The sequence below is a fragment of the Balaenoptera physalus genome (assembly GCF_965194825.1).
Source record: "Balaenoptera physalus genome assembly, chromosome: 6".
Classification (NCBI taxonomy): domain Eukaryota; kingdom Metazoa; phylum Chordata; class Mammalia; order Artiodactyla; family Balaenopteridae; genus Balaenoptera; species Balaenoptera physalus.
The window spans coordinates 53,116,408-53,132,100 of NC_138885.1; the positions used below are offsets into that span (position 1 = coordinate 53,116,408).

General features: G+C 38.9%; 1 protein-coding gene and 1 long non-coding RNA gene across 20 annotated transcripts in view; one reads left to right on the forward strand and one right to left on the reverse strand.

Moving 5' to 3' along the window:
- PKP4 (plakophilin 4) overlaps positions 1-15,693 on the forward strand; it is a 248,241-nt gene that overhangs the window by 10,160 nt on the left and 222,388 nt on the right. The window lies entirely within an intron of this gene.
- Positions 606-15,228, reverse strand: LOC309662471. The gene is made up of 2 exons (XR_014264716.1): positions 2,911-15,228; positions 606-1,884 (listed from the first exon to the last, which is right to left on the reverse strand). It is a non-coding gene; the product is annotated as an uncharacterized lncRNA (long non-coding RNA).

Genomic DNA, 15,693 nt, shown 5'->3' on the forward strand with positions numbered 1-15,693 from the left:
TCTTCCATCCTCACCCCCTCCTTAATCTCTAGCAACCACTAATTGTCCTCTTTCTATACATTATAGAAATATAATTTACTTATATAATTTCATCATTTCAAGAATGTTACATGAATGAAATCATACAGTATGTAACTTGAGAGTTTTTTGTATCTGTCTCCTCAGCATAATTTTTTAGAAATTCATGCAAGTTGTTACATGTATCAATGTTCTCTACTGTTTTATTGCTGTGTAGTACTCTGTAATAAGAATGTACCACAGCTTGTTTAACCATTCACACTTTGAGGGACATCTGAATTTATTTTCAATTTACAGAGCTACTAGACATATCTGTATACAGGTTTTTATGTTACAAGTTTATATTTCTCTGAGGGAAATAAATGTCCAGGAATGCAATTACTGGATTAAATTATAATTTTTAAAGCTTCCTTTCTATAATTATACACTGAATTACATGTGACCTCGGTAATTTAAAAGTTAGATTTATAGTTTTGGTAAATTACAAAAACGTTGTGAAACCGAGTCTTTTATCTTTTATTACCGAGTATTTTACAAATACTGCCTCCTATTAGTTTACCTTATTTTTAGCAGAATCTCATCATTGATTTTATTTTGTTTCATTTTTTTATTGATGTATAGGTGATGGACAGTGTTATATAAGTTACAGGTGTACAATATAGTGATTCACAATTTTTAAAGATTATACTCCATTTACAGGTATTAAAAAATATTGGCTACATTCCCGTGTTGTACAATACATCTTTGTAGCTTATTTTATACCGAATAGTTTGTATCTCTTAATCCCCTACCCCTATATTGCCCCTCCCACATTCCCTCTCCCTGTTGGATACAGAGAACTAGTTTGTCCTCTACATCTGTGAGTCTGCTTCTTTTTTGTTATATTCACTAGTTTGTTGCATTTTTTTAGATTCCATATATAAGTGATATCATTGTCTTTCTCTGACTTATTTCACTTAGCATAATGCCCTCTAAGTTCATCCATGTTGGTGCAAATGGCAAAATTTTATTCTTTTTTATGGCTGAGTAGTATTCCACTGTATATATATACCACAACTTTTTTTTTTTAATTTTTTTTTGTTTATTTTTGGCTGTGTTGGGTCTTTTTTGCTGCGCATGGGCTCTCTCTAGTTGCAGCGAGCGGGGGCTACTCTTCATTGCGGTGCGCGGGCTTCTCATTGCGGTGGCTTCTCTTTTTGTGGAGCACGGGCTCTAGGCGCATGGGCTTCAGTAGTTGTGGCTCGCAGGCTCAGTAATTGTGGCTCACGGGCTCTAGAGCACAGGCTCAGTAGTTGTGGCGCATGGGCTTAGTTGTTCCGCGGCATGTGGGATCTTCCTGGGCCAGGGCTCGAGCCAGTGTCCCCCGCATTGGCAGGCAGATTCCCAACCACTGCGCCACCAGGGAAGCCCCCCACATCTTCTTTATCCATTTATTTACTGATGGGCACTTAGGTTGCTTCCATATCTTGGCAATTGTAAATAATGCTATGAACATTAGTCTCATCATTGATTTTAAATGGAATTCATGAAGTTACTTTGTAGCTTGACTTCAGGGTTTGTTTGTTTGTTTCTGTTATATTTTGTTTTGTTTTAGACAGGAGGTATATTTAATTTCCAATAACAATTCTGTATTTTAAAATGTAATTGTTAATGTTAGTTTTTTTTAGAACTTCACCTATATATGTTGTAAACAATTGTAGTAATATTCTTTTAAAACAAAAGTTTATTGTGTACCATGCTCACAGGCGAACTAGGGATTTAAAATGAAGACAGTATCCTTGTATGTGATTGGAATCAATCCAGTTGTCAGGTGGAAGCCAACAAGCATACCTGGAACTTTTAAAGGCAAGGAGTCTGCTTTCTTTCCTAGAAGAGAAGATGTTTTCTAAAGCACAGTTTTCTCATCTCTCCTCCCCCCCGCCAAGTTTTCCCCTTGCTTTTTTGCATGATTATTGGGTACAATTTCTGCCAGAGAAAAATGTTGAAATTGTGTCTGGTCTAAGTAAAATTATTGCAATTGATAATTTGATTTGTTTTTATACCCTTTCTACCTTGAATGTCTAATATGTTTCTTTTCATGGTTAAAATGCCATCAGATCATTTAATTAGTTTTATATCTTGTTCTGTATTGTTTATATTTAGTCTAAGATTTTTGTCAATGTTTTTTAACGTTCACAGTCTTCTGAAATCATAGCTGAGGAAGACAAGTGATGACTACAATTAGTCCTAAAACATAGCTTATACAGTAACACTCTTCTTCAACACTGTGCTTTTAAGGATTTGATCCTTTCTCTATATTTGAATGATACAACCTCAGCACCTTTTAATTTCGTAGAAGTATGATCTTCCCAACAAATTGTAGATTTCCCAAAGGCTTTCTGTAGGTAGCTAGTATGCCCTTCTCTGCCTGGTGAGCCCATGGTTTTTTCCCTTCAAGGTCTAACTTGATGATCCCTCCTTGGTGAAGCCTCCTTTGCCCTTCTCTGCAGATTTAAACCTTCCCACCTGTGCTTCTTAGCACTTTGCATGTAACTCTGCTACAAATATGTGTCACACAGTGTTCAAGTTATTTCTCTGTCTGTGTTCCTGGCTGTATTGTGAGCACTGTCCAGGTTAGAACTGTGTCACAGCCGTCATTGTAACCCTCACCTAGCAGTGTGCCTGACATACATATTAAGCACCAGATGCCTGCTTTGGGTAAATGAATAATGATATACTTTGTTTATAACCTTAGTCATCCCTCTCCACTCTAACCTTTAGTGAGTTCCCATTTTTCACCCTGCAGGATCGCTTTAGACTCCAGCCTGCCTACCAGTAAAGGCCCTTCACAATCAAACCTTAATTACTCTCCTTCCTGAACCTTCTGCATCAGCAAAACCAGTTTCTACTCACTGTTTCCTGACTCCCTGTGCTGTCTGTTTCAATCCTCACAGTCCTGCAAGACCTGGTTCAAATCCTTCCTCGTGTGTGTGACCTCAGACCACTGGCTGATGGTCATCTCTCCTTCTCCAAATGTCTCTTTTCTCTGGCTTTTAATGATAAATTCCCCATGGTGGTTTTTCTGTTGTTGTGTTAGACTGTTAACATCTACTGATTAACTTTTCTCTTGTCTCTTTCCTCCAAGTTGATTGTAGCTCTCGAGGCAGGGCCCTTGTCTTGTATGTTTGCTATCTACCAAGTGACACATTTCAAGTAGAGCTCATTCAGGAAGTAGAGGCTGTGCCTGCTGGTGATGTTGGTGGATAGGGCCAACCTCTAAGGAACGCTGAGATGTATACGAAAGATAGTCTCTCGTGTCCTTCTTTCATTAATAGTTATTTGTGAAGCACCTAGTATGTGCCAGTTTTTGGTATATGCCGTTTAGCTGTTTTGGAGACCTCAGTTGTCAAATAAGCTACATCAAAATGAAGTTTTGAGGGTTTGTTCTTAAAGACCCCTTTGCCAAATAAGCTGTATTAAGTGGGGTTTTGCTTCTCTAAGTTGTTGTCTCTTATTTTTATATAGTACTGTCCCATGTTGAAAAGAGTGAACACTGCGACTGAGAAAACAAAGAAAATTTTATCTCTTGAACTTTTTTTTTTTAAACAGTGAAAAGTTATATGCTTTTGAAGCTGCAGAGTTGTAATGTCCAATCTGGTAGCTACTGACCGCATGGACTATTTAAATTTTTTAATTAAAAATTCAGTTTCTTGTCCTCACTAGCCACATTTTAAGTGCTGAATAGCCACATAGGACAAGTGGCTATAGTAATAGGCAGATACAAAACGTTTCTGTCATTGCAGAAAATTCTGTTGCAGCTGGTATAGAGAGTAGCTGTGACCAATAATAAATAAAATAACAAAACTGTAAATGTTTTTTGGTTAACAAAGCAATATGATATAGCTTTAGTTTCCAAAGCATTTCTATTAATATCTATTTAATCCTTCTAATAACTCTGTAAAAATAGGTGATATACTATACTGCCTTCATTTCACTAGCAAGGAAATTATAAGAGAGTCACAGTAATAAAAAAAGTATCAAAATAAACTGTAAGTTCAGTTTGTGGTTCAGTTCTTCATACTGAAATAAGATAGTTGTTATTTAGTAGTTAGTTAATATTTGGTTAATGTATTATGGAAAGCATTTGATGTACAAGAATGTGTGATCTTATTTTTTTCATCACTTAAAATCTCATCAAAGGGACTTCCCTGGTGGCGCTGTGGTTAAGAATCTACCTGCCAATGCAGGGGACGTGGGTTCGAGCCCTGGTCCGGGAAGATCCCACATGCCGCGGAGCAACTAAGCCCATGCGCCACAACTACTGAGCCTGCACTCTAGAGCCCGTGAGCCACAACTAGTGAAGCCCGTGTGCCACAACTACTGAAGCCCGTGCGCCTAGAGCCTATGCTCCACAACAAGAGAAGCCACCGCAATGAGAAGCCCGCGCACCGCCACGAAGAGTAGCCCCCGCTCGCCGCAACTAGAGAAAGCCCGCACACAGCAACAAAGACCCAATGCAGCCAAAAATAAATAAATTAAATAAATAAAATTTTTAAAAAAAGAAAGGACCATGCTCACAAGTGTATTAAAAAAAAATCTCATCAAGTTAAAAAAAACTTGGGCTTATCTTTTGAAATTTTCAGTAGAATTCAGAGAATTCTAGTCAAGAACCATTTATTATAGAGCCCCAGTGCTCGGTATGGGAAGGGGTACGGAAATGATTTGGGAAAGGCCTAGTCCCTACATTCAGGACGTTCACTCTTAGAAGTGATGTTACAGTAGCAGGTGAGCCTCAGAGATGCCAGAAATGTCCTTACTGACTGCAGAGAGGCTCGATTGTCTTCATCTGTGTGGCACCTTCAAGTCTGCCAGAGTCTTTTCCTCTCCTGCGTTCCGCCCGCAGGCTGAGACACGTCAGGGCAGCAAAGGTATAAAACAGAGTGCTTGTCCTCAAGAAGCTTATGTTAAAACTTGTCCATGATTCTGGGGGTAAGAGAAAGAAAATGGTTGCTCTGAACATCTTTGATTTGTAGTTTTGCTTCGAAAATTAAATTTAAAAACTGTCTGGAACACATAGAAGTGTAGGTATGCAAAGTAAGTTAAACAACATACAAAATGGAATTAATTTAGTATGCAGCGTATCACCTTGCTTCATAATTGAAGGAAAGCCAAAGCAGAGCCCTCTCCCTTCCCTTATTTTTTCTTTTAATGCCGATCTAAGACACAGAAATTTCATCTGATTTTTAAATTTCCATAAAGTAGCTTCAGAGCAGAAAAAAAGAAAAGAAAAATCCTGACATACAATTTCAGTTACTTTAAATAAATATATCTTGACATTTCATGTTTTTAATATTTAAGATATAACAAATCTATGCTGTATCCTGTGGTCTCATTTTTTACTGCTTTTAAGAAGCTTAGGAGATTGACCCTCCTGATAGGGAAAGTATAGGCTGTAACTAGTGTGCAGGCCCCTTCTCTGTGACTCAGTTTGCTTGTAAAGACATTAAAACTGATAGAGTTGGTCTGAAGATAATTTTTCATTCACTTTTATTGGATTCATTTTAATTTTCAGTTCTGCGCTGAGCTTCTTAAAGCTTTTTGGAGGAGAGAAAGAGCTGGGGAAGAATACATTTTTACTCTATATCTTTTAGAAACCATGTGATAAGATTTATTTAAGTTTGGGCTAGCTATAGAACGAGACTGAATAATTTAAGCATGTTTAATTTTTCAATCATCAAAAATGTTTAAATGCCTCTGTTAAGTTTAATGTGGTATCTGAAATGGAATTACTTTTCAACGACTAGCGCTTCGTTTCTTTGAAATAATGCTTAGTTCAATAAATGGCAATTAATAGAAGAAGGAAATTGTCCTGATTTTGTAACTATGAATAAGATTGGAGAAATAGTAAAACAGGTGTTCATTGTTACTTAGTTGGAAGCTACTGCTTATGGCAGATCCACTAGGAGAAGAGATGAATCTTACTTCCAGTATGTCTTCTCTCATATGTGTGATGAGCTTCTGTTACTGCAGTGATTTGCACAGTTTGAAATAAAGCACAGTTTTTCGTGTCAGCACTTGAAGGCTTTTTTTCCTTTTTCACAATGAGCAAAACGTTAGACATTTCATTGTGAATAGCTCTCGTGATCCAGAAAATTCGAGCAGACAATTTAATTGTTCTTGACTGTAAAAATTAAATCTGATACTAAATTTAATCCAGAATCTATTCATGTAGGCTTTCCCCCCTTATTTCAAACAGAAGTTAAACTTGCATGTCTAAGCAACTACATTGATGTAACATTCAGAAGAAAATTCATGCCAAGTGATTTATAACCCATCCTCCTTACTCCCTGATCATTATTAATCCTATTCTTTGACTTTCCTGGCCCCATCCGTAATCAGGCTCACGTCTTCATCTTTAAAACATTTCTTCCACCAAAGCCCCCTTTTGGGCCATGGTTTTCTCTCCTTCCCCTCCAAATCCCTGAGAGATTCCTCTACCCTGGGTGGCTCCATAGTGCTTGTTGAGAAGAGGCTTAGGTTGGTGGCCTGGCTGAAGGAGGGACCAGGGTCTGGAAGCTGTGTTTATAACAAGCATGCTGTTTTTGAGTTAAGCTGTTCATAGAATAGGATGCCTACGCTATACTGACAAATTCCCAGCTACGGTGGGCTTTCACCGGTGTCCTAAGGAACACAGGGTTTTTTGCCCTTCCCTCAGCAGTTTAAGGCCCTGTTTTCTCTAGCAGAGATAGGAGAGAAGGATCCAGGTGGTATTTCGTGCCTCTCCCAAGGCAGTTGCTGTTCTCCTCCCCAGGCCTGCACCTAGTGGGAGGCGGTCTCCGGACTCTGGCCAGGCTTTTATGTCGGCACCTGGGGAGGTCCACGTAGAAGAACCTGAGTGTGGGTTCACCTCCTGTCTGTGGTCCTGCAGAGTTCTGTATTCTCTTGCTTGCCCACATTTAGCCTTTACCAGTTTACTAGCTCATTTCTTCTTGCCGGCATTTGGCAGCATTGCCCCAGGTAAGCAGGTCCATCTCCTTGGAGGTGCCTCTCTTTCCTTAATTTCAGGTTAGTTGGTTATACTGAGGTTTCAGCTCTCTGAGTTGAAGAAAATTGTGAGTTGGCAGACTGCGTGGTGTTTTTGTGGCTGTCATCAGGGTGAAATCTCTGCTGTTTCTTTGTTCTCCTGGAGGAAATGTTACATACGTTTACAGCCCCTTTGAAGAAGCTAATCTTTCCACTTCCAGTGTCAAGAACCCCTGGCCGCAGTTTTTAAATCTTTTTAGTAGAGCTTTTTTATTTTTCAATAACCTGTCTATGTGCTGTCTCGCCACTAGATTGTGGACTAACAGTCATAAAACTGCCTGGCACAGAGTGGGCGCTCAGTAAGTGTAGACATTGTAGTTTGCATTTTAATCTAAATAAGGGCACTTTTCTTCTTATACTTAATGGTGGCAGCATATTCTGTCTGTGCCCTGCCCGCATGCCATGGCACTCACCATCAAGTCATTGTCTTCTGACCTGACAGTTTCCTACTGCAAGCCCCTGGGACTTCCAGCCTGAAGGCTCTGCTGCCAATATTGGTTCAGGTCAGAAATGCCAGGAGGTTATCTTCCCTAGGAGTAGCCCCCAACTATCAACTAACAGGAGCTGGACCAGTAGCCCAGCTTCTTGGCCCCTTAGTTGAGACATCCCTGAGGCCTGTCCTCTGCAGGCTCCTGAGGTCCCCAGCAGACGGGAGATCATTTGCTCAGAGCAGTGACCTGCTCACTAATGTACCCCGTAGTCACTTTCTTCCGTACCTTACTTGTCCACCTCCCAAGTCAATTACTTGCACGCCAATCCTTGTCTTGGGTCTGATTCTGGGGAATTCCAACTCAATATAGTTACAATTCACATAGATATTCAGACATTTGAAGTTCTGTATATTAGGAACAATCAACAAAATCAAGGAGATTTGACTTTTTTTTTGAGAGGAGTTACAACTTTCAACAGATTTTCAAATGGTTCTTTGCTTCTCCCCTCCAAAGAGAGAGGATAATTGCAATAAAGGTAAAGAAACATCTTTTTTTTTTTTTTTCCTTTAACTTAAGACTTTAGAGCAGTTTTTTCCCTTTCAGAGGACTGGTACAGTAAATCTTTTTAGATGCAATCAGGAAATCACTGGAACATTATAGGTACACATGTGGGCATATCTCAACCCCGGATTTTAAAGATAGGATTTCAGGTTTAACTTTATCATCCACATGCACTGCAAAAATGTATTGTAGTGTCAACATTTTACCATCCCTTTCCTCACTTTGAATAGGGAGCTCATCCTCTGAAGGTTTAACTGAATTAAAATAGTATCAGTTTTGGATTAGAGAACTGCTATTTTAAATATAGGAAAATTCACTTTTAAAATCGTTTTTTTTTTTTTTTCTAATTATAAATGTGATCCATACTGTTATAGAAAAATCTTTAAATTCAGAAAACCACAAAAGAAGGAAGTGAAACCCACCTATATTTACCTGCATCCAGAGGTGATCACTGTAGGTATTTTGTTATAAACCGTCAAATTCCTTTTTAAATGTATGACTGTGTTAAAGTTAAGCCACAGATATGATGGCCACACTTTGAGGAGAACACTGCTGACAAGGTTAATGTTTATGGAATCACAATATGCAGCCCCTTCCTTTTACAGGAGAAGAACCTGAGATCTGGAGAGGTGGTGACTCAGGTTCATGTACATTCCTGGATCAGGAGATGTAGGTGCTTCCTCAGGGGTTGTGTCTGTGTGTATCTGCAGCCTGGTCATCCTTTGTGGGAATAGCCTTTGCAGTCTGGGCCTCCCAGAATCCCATTGAGTCCTTCCCTTGATGGATGCCAGATTGTTCTCTGTAGGCCACATCTCTGCTTTACTTCTTAAGGTAATCAGTTTGCTGCTCCAGTGGTTACCTCTACTTGGGTTACTCTGGAAGAGTTACTTGGGAGACTTGACTTCAGGTTGGGTGGCAGGAAACAATAGCGCATATGCAGCATCTTTGGAATTTGTGTTACTGATATCATTTTGGTCATCCAGTCTCCAAGGCAGGTCTAAATTTGAAGCTGAAAAACAGTGAGACCTAAGTCATGACCTGAAGCCTAAACCGAAACCATGTTAATATCCCCAAATTATTAGCCAGGTTTGTTGAAAAGATATGTTGATCTTACTGAGAGCTAACATCTCTTTCTGTCACCTCATGGATTAATTTTGTGTTTGATTTTAGGTTTTAGGTTGTATTAGTTCCTTTTTATCTTTGTATAGTAATTGCTGCTTTATGCTTTAAAATTTTAGGAAGTGCTAAAAAAAACACCTCACCACACACAAGTGTTATGGAATCCAGATATAGCCCTAGATTTGACATTCAAATGTCTTCAAAAAAATGGAATCAAACTGTTCTGCATATTCAAAATGTACCTTTTTCTAAAAAGTAAATACAAGATACTTTTCCTGAATGACTCAAATGTTCAGTGTGAGATGAATCAAGTCGCTTGTCTCTGAATCATTCATTCTCACCGTGTCACCAAGACATTCACATGTCCCCCTCTATCTATTCTTGGACTTATTATCTTGATGAAATGGCCTAACCCAGGAAAATTTTTCTGCTTCATGTTAAATAGCTGGCCTTAGTACTTGAAGCTTTGGTCTAGTGGTGCATTGGGATGTTGACAAGTAAATATGAGAAGCTAAACTAAAGATACTATTGAACAAAATCTTAGGCCCCAAGAGAAATTGGTGAGGTGGCAGTGAGTGATATGTGAAAGCAATTTGCATCAGGATTTGTCTTCTATTGATGTAGTTCAGTTTTCTTGTTGCTTCAAGTATCATGTCTTATGGTCATTTTATTTAAATCTAAGAAACTCAGAGGGGGTGGGGAAGCCCTATCCATGCTACTGAGCTAGTCAATTTAAAAATAATCTCTTAAGGGCAACAGTCAAACCCTGCCATGATAGTGTTAGTGGGATACAAAAAATTCAGTCCTATGAAATGCGGAGGTGAGTCATGGCAAGATTAATGAAGTCACTAAAGTAGGTCTGCCTACCAAGCTAACCAGCCACAAATTCCAGGAGTTTGGCTGCCAGTACGTTTGGTTATATATAAATTTTTGTATGTGAATTCACATTATCGAAATTTGTGTAGCTGTGAGGCACTTTTTGCTGTAATTTGTTCAGTACATAAAGTCTTTGCTTCATTGGTATCAGACTTGTTCCTATCCTGAATTTGTTGGTGACCAGAAACAAATTCCGGATAGGAACCAGTTTGTATCCATTAGTCATTATATCAAAGTAAAGCAGTGAAACCATCATCAGTAATTACAGAAATCTTAAGTGCTGGTTAGGTATCTCTGACTTAGGAACACTGGAGATGGCCAGATCTTTAGGTCTGGAGTCTGAACCTGACCTCTTAGTTTGGCCAGAAGGTACTTCCAACCCTTAGATGTCTACATGCCCAGTGCTGTGTAGACACACATAGGAGCTCAGTGCATTCCGTAAGCCTTTAATCCACAGTCCGCCTCCATTATGTGTGCCAAGGAGAGGAAGAAAACTTGTTGACAGCAGTTAATGGCCCAACTGTTTCAAGGCCACAGGAAACTTTCTCAAAACTGCAAGTCCAGTAGGATTGCGTCGCAGCATCCTGGGCAAGGTACCATGTCCCTCATAAGCTAATTTAGATGAGAATTCAGGACTTTAATCCCCTCCCTCCCCCACACAAAAAAATTTGAAAACAGGAAATGATCTAGGCCAACTAACCTGGCGGTGTGCTTTTTGCAAATAAGGAATTGGGAGAAAACCTTGCCAAAGTGAATGAACTACTTCACTGCAGCAGAAGTATCAGCTCCTGCGCCGTTAAAGTATTAATTATGGCCTGATTTCTCTGAAAGCCAAGCAGCAAGGAACAGACCCTGTGAAGAGAAGTGAGATACCAGGGTTCCCTGGAATTCTATCATATTGATCAACTGGGATTAGGCTGAGGTTCAATTTCCTGGTAACAATTCCTTATTTAAAAAATGGCTAAAGCCCCATGCCAGCTAAGCTGTAGGGACCAGCTTCTGAGGTATGCAGATAATAAGTTGCTAACTATTATAATGCCTCATATATGTAAACCGATAAGCCAGGAACAAAGTTTATAGTCTTAGCTCTTGTGTTCTAGAGAGAAACTTCTGGTTCAGGCTAAAAACATTTTCAGTGTTCTAAAATAGACTGGCAAAGGTTAGAGATCTTAAATTTGCAGTTTTCTTTCCGAAAGGGTGTGGTTTGAAATTTAACCTCATGTTAGCTACAAGATGTGAGGTTGTTGAATAAGGAGGAATTTTAGCTTTATCCCAGATTATAAAGACATAATCATTACTTAGGTTATTATTTTTTAATTAGGGAAGCATTCAATAAATTTACTTCTGTGCCTTAAAAGTAATCACATTATGTTGTATGCTTTGTTTCTTCCATTCAGTGAGTTAGAATATTGTAAGATAAGATGCTCACAAGCAGATGACTTGCTATGATTTTGATTTTCAAAGTTTAATAAACACTTTGGACTATGCCGACAATATATGTGGTCTTTAAATTCTTTGTACTGAAAGATACACATTTTAAAAGTGTGGTAGTAGGTATAATTAAAATAAATGGAATCATTAGGAAGCATGTGTCATCTGTCATCTGCCCACCTCGGCAGTATCTCATTTTTTTTCTATTAAATAGCTTGATAAATATTTTTGACTGAATCACCTAAGTTATTAGTAATGGCTTAAACCTGAAGCAACATGGTGAAGTACAAACAAAATATTAATTAGCTACATAATATTTTGGTAGTTGTTCAAAAACATAATTTGAAGTGTGATGGGTGAAAGGGGTCAAAAGATACAAATTTCCTGTGGCACATATATACAGTACAATTACTCAGCCATAAAAAGAAACGAAATTGAGTTATTTGTAGTGAGGTGGATGGACCTAGAGTCTGTCATACAGAGTGAAGTCAGTCAGAAAGAGAAAAACAAATACCGTATGCTAACACATATATATGGAATCTAAAAAAAAAAAAAAAAAAGTGGTTATGAAGAACCTAGGGGCAGGACAGGAATAAAGACGCAGATGCAGAGAATGGACTTGAGGACACGGGGTGGGGGGAAGGGTAAGCTGGGACGAAGTGAGAGAGTGGCATGGACATATATACACTACCAAATGTAAAATCGATAGCTAGTGGGAAGCAGCCGCATAGCACAGGGAGATCAGCTCGGTGCTTTGTGACCACATAGAGGAGTGGGATCGGGAGGGGGAGAGGGAGACGCAAGAGGGAGGAGATATGGGGATATATGTATATGTATAGCTGATTCGCTTTGTTATAAAGCAGAAACTAACACACCATTGTAAAGCAATTATACTCCAATAAAGATGTTTTTTTAAAAAAAAGATACAAATTTCCAGTTATAAAATAAATAACTCCTGAGGATGTAATGTAAAGCATGGTGACTATTTCACTGTTACATATTTGAAAGTTGCTAAAAGAGTAGAACTTAAAAGTTCTCATCACAAGAAAAGAAGTTTTATAACTGGGGTGACAGATGTTTACTAGACTTACTGTGGTGATCATTTCACAATATGTACAAATATTGAATCATTGTGTTGTATACCTGAAACTAATATAATGTTATATGTCAATTATACCTCAATAAAAAGAAAAACATAATTTGAACTTTTGGGGTAAATAGAAACTGGTGATCGCTAATGCTAATGAGACTTTTTTTAGGGTTTTTATGGAATATTGCAAATACAGAGAAGTACAGAGACTAGTGTAATGAACACCCATTATGATGAACACTGTCGTTCAGATTTGAGAAATCTTGTTTTGCCAAATTTGCTTAGGGTTTCTGAAGTTGGTGTTTATCCTTTTCATTTTATAAAATGATAATATGTATCATTTATATATATATATACATATATATGTATATATATAGGCTTTTAGATGCTGAAAATCTTTGTTATGGTTGTATGATTTCTTGACACTTTTCCCCCAGTATATTAGAGTTAGTAAATTCCACCCCCGAAGTACTTTGATGGAAGGGACTTGCTCCCATTTCTTTTCTAGGCAGGGCTGCCAAGCCAGGATCCTTCAGGAGGTTTTTCTTTTTCTGTTAGTAGGAGTTACTTAAGCGGTATTATTTTTTTTCAGCCTTTCAGCTCTTCAACAATTTAGATGTTAAATAGTAGCTAACTTTTAAATGTAGCATAAATTTAAATTTTTCTTTTTCTTGGTATTTTCCTGTTTAAGTTTCCATGGGCAGTTTGACATTTTTGTACTTAAAATGAGAATTTCGATATATTTATCAATCATGAAAAGAATTCAACTAATAGCAACTGTTTTAAGGGAAGAAAACTTCATTAACTTATAACAGGTGGTAATCCTACTCTCTGTCATTGTTGACAGCTGAATAAGAGTTCATAAGTATTAATTACTCTTTGATTTATTATTTAGTCTCTGACTTACTGTATGACCCAGACAAACAGTTCTTTTCCAAGTCATGAAATGGAAATGTATTTCTGAAGCATTTATGATTTCTTTTGGATTTATGCAAATTTTGTACTTCCCTCTCCTTGTCTTTTTTTTTATAATTGAAACATAGTTGATTTACAATATTAATTTCAGGTGTATGTAGTGATTCAGTATTTACAGATTATGTTCCATTTAATATTTTTAAAATAAATTTATTTATTTTATTTATTTTTATATTTGTAAAATAAAAATACAACATAAAGACCCAACCTGTGTTGGGTCTTCGTTGGTGCACGCAGGCTTTCTGTAGTTGCAGTGAGCGGGGGCTACTCTTCGTTGCGGTGCATGGGCTCCTCATTGTGGTGGCTTCTCTTGTTGTGGAGCACGGGCTCTAGGCACGCGGGCTTCAGTAGTTGCAGCACGCAGGCTCAGTAGTTGTGGCTTGCGGGCTCTAGAGTGCAGGGTCAGTAGTTGTGGCGCACGGGCTTAGTTGCTCCGTGGCATGTGGGATCTTCCTGGACCAGGGCTTGAACCCGTGTCCCCTGCATTGGCAGGTGGATTCTTAACCACTGTGCCACCAGGGAAGCTCCCATTTAATGTTATTACAAAATAATGGCTATATTTTCCTGTGCTGTACAATATATCCCTGTTGCTTATTTATTTTATACATAGTAGTTTGTATTTCTTAATCCCATACCCCTATCTTACCCCTCGCCCCCCCTCCCTGCTGGTGACCACTAGTTTTTTTTTTTTTTTAATTATTAACACCTTTAATTTTTATTTATTTATTTATTTATTTATTTATTTGGCTGTGTTGGGTCTTCGTTTCTGTGCGAGGGCTTCCTCTAGTTGCGGCAAGCGGGGGCCACTCTTCATCGCGGTGCGCGGGCCTCTCACCATCGTGGCCTCTCCCACTGCGGAGCACAGGCTCCAGATGCGCAGGCTCAGCAGTTGTGGCTCACAGGGCCAGTTGCCCAGCGGCACGTGGGATCTTCCCAGACCAGGGCTCGAACCCGTGTCCCCTGCATTAGCAGGCAGATTCTCAACCACTGCGCCACCAGGGAAGCCCCCCACTAGTTTGTTTTCTGTATCTGTGAGTCTGTTTCTGTTTTGTTATATACATTTGTTTTATTTTTTATATTCCACATGTAAGTAATATAAAGTATTTGTCTTTCTCTGTCTGACTTATTTCACTAAGCATAATACCCTCTAGGTCTATCCACATTGTTGCAAATGGCAAAACTTCATTTTTTATGGTTGAGTAATATTCCAGAGTGTGTGTGTGTGTGTGTGTGTGTGTGTGTGTGTGTGTGTGTGTGTGTGTGTGTGTGTGTGTGTACGTACACATACATACATATACTGCATCTTCTTTATCCATTCATCGGTTGATGGACACTTGGGTTGCTTCTTTATTTGCCTTATTCTTTACCCCAGTTTCTCTTTGTATCTTCAGGGAGAGAAATTTCAGCTCATTTCTCATGTTTACTTGATTTAATGTTGAAATCCAGGGTCTGCCCATAACTTGGCTTCTCGGTTTTATTTCAGCTCTAAGCGTCAACCAGGGCTGCCCATGTGGCTTCAGTCTTCATCTTTCAGATCCCTTCTTTGTCAGCTCAGGAGAATGTCAGAAAGAGAGGAATTCTGTCTTCTCAAACTTTAGCTCAGAACTGCTATTGCTTCACAGAGAGAGCCAAATAGACTTCTGTATCTCTATGTCCTTTTTAAGTAACTAGTAGCAACTTTTAAAATTTGCCTCCTGGGCTTCCCTGGTGGTGCAGTGGTTGAGCGTCTGCCTGCCAATGCAGGGGACACGGGTTCGAGCCCTGGTCTGGGAGGATCCCACATGCCGCGGAGCAACTGGGCCCGTGAGCCACAACAACTGAGCCTGCGCGTCTGGAGCCTGTGCTCCGCAACAGGAGAGGCCGCGACAGTGAGAGGCCCGTGCACCGCGATGAAGAGTGGCCCCCGCTCGCCGCAACTAGAGAAAGCCCTCGCACAGAAACAAAGACCCAACACAGCCAAAAATAAATATAAATAAATAAATAAAAATTTAAAAAAAAAAAAAAAAATTTGCCTCCTATACAGAATTTTTGTTTGCAAATACCTATTCTTACACAAAACCACCTAATAAAATGGCTAGTATTTCTTTAGAGAGAGAGGAAAAAAAAGCACCCCAAGATGTTTAAAGAAAA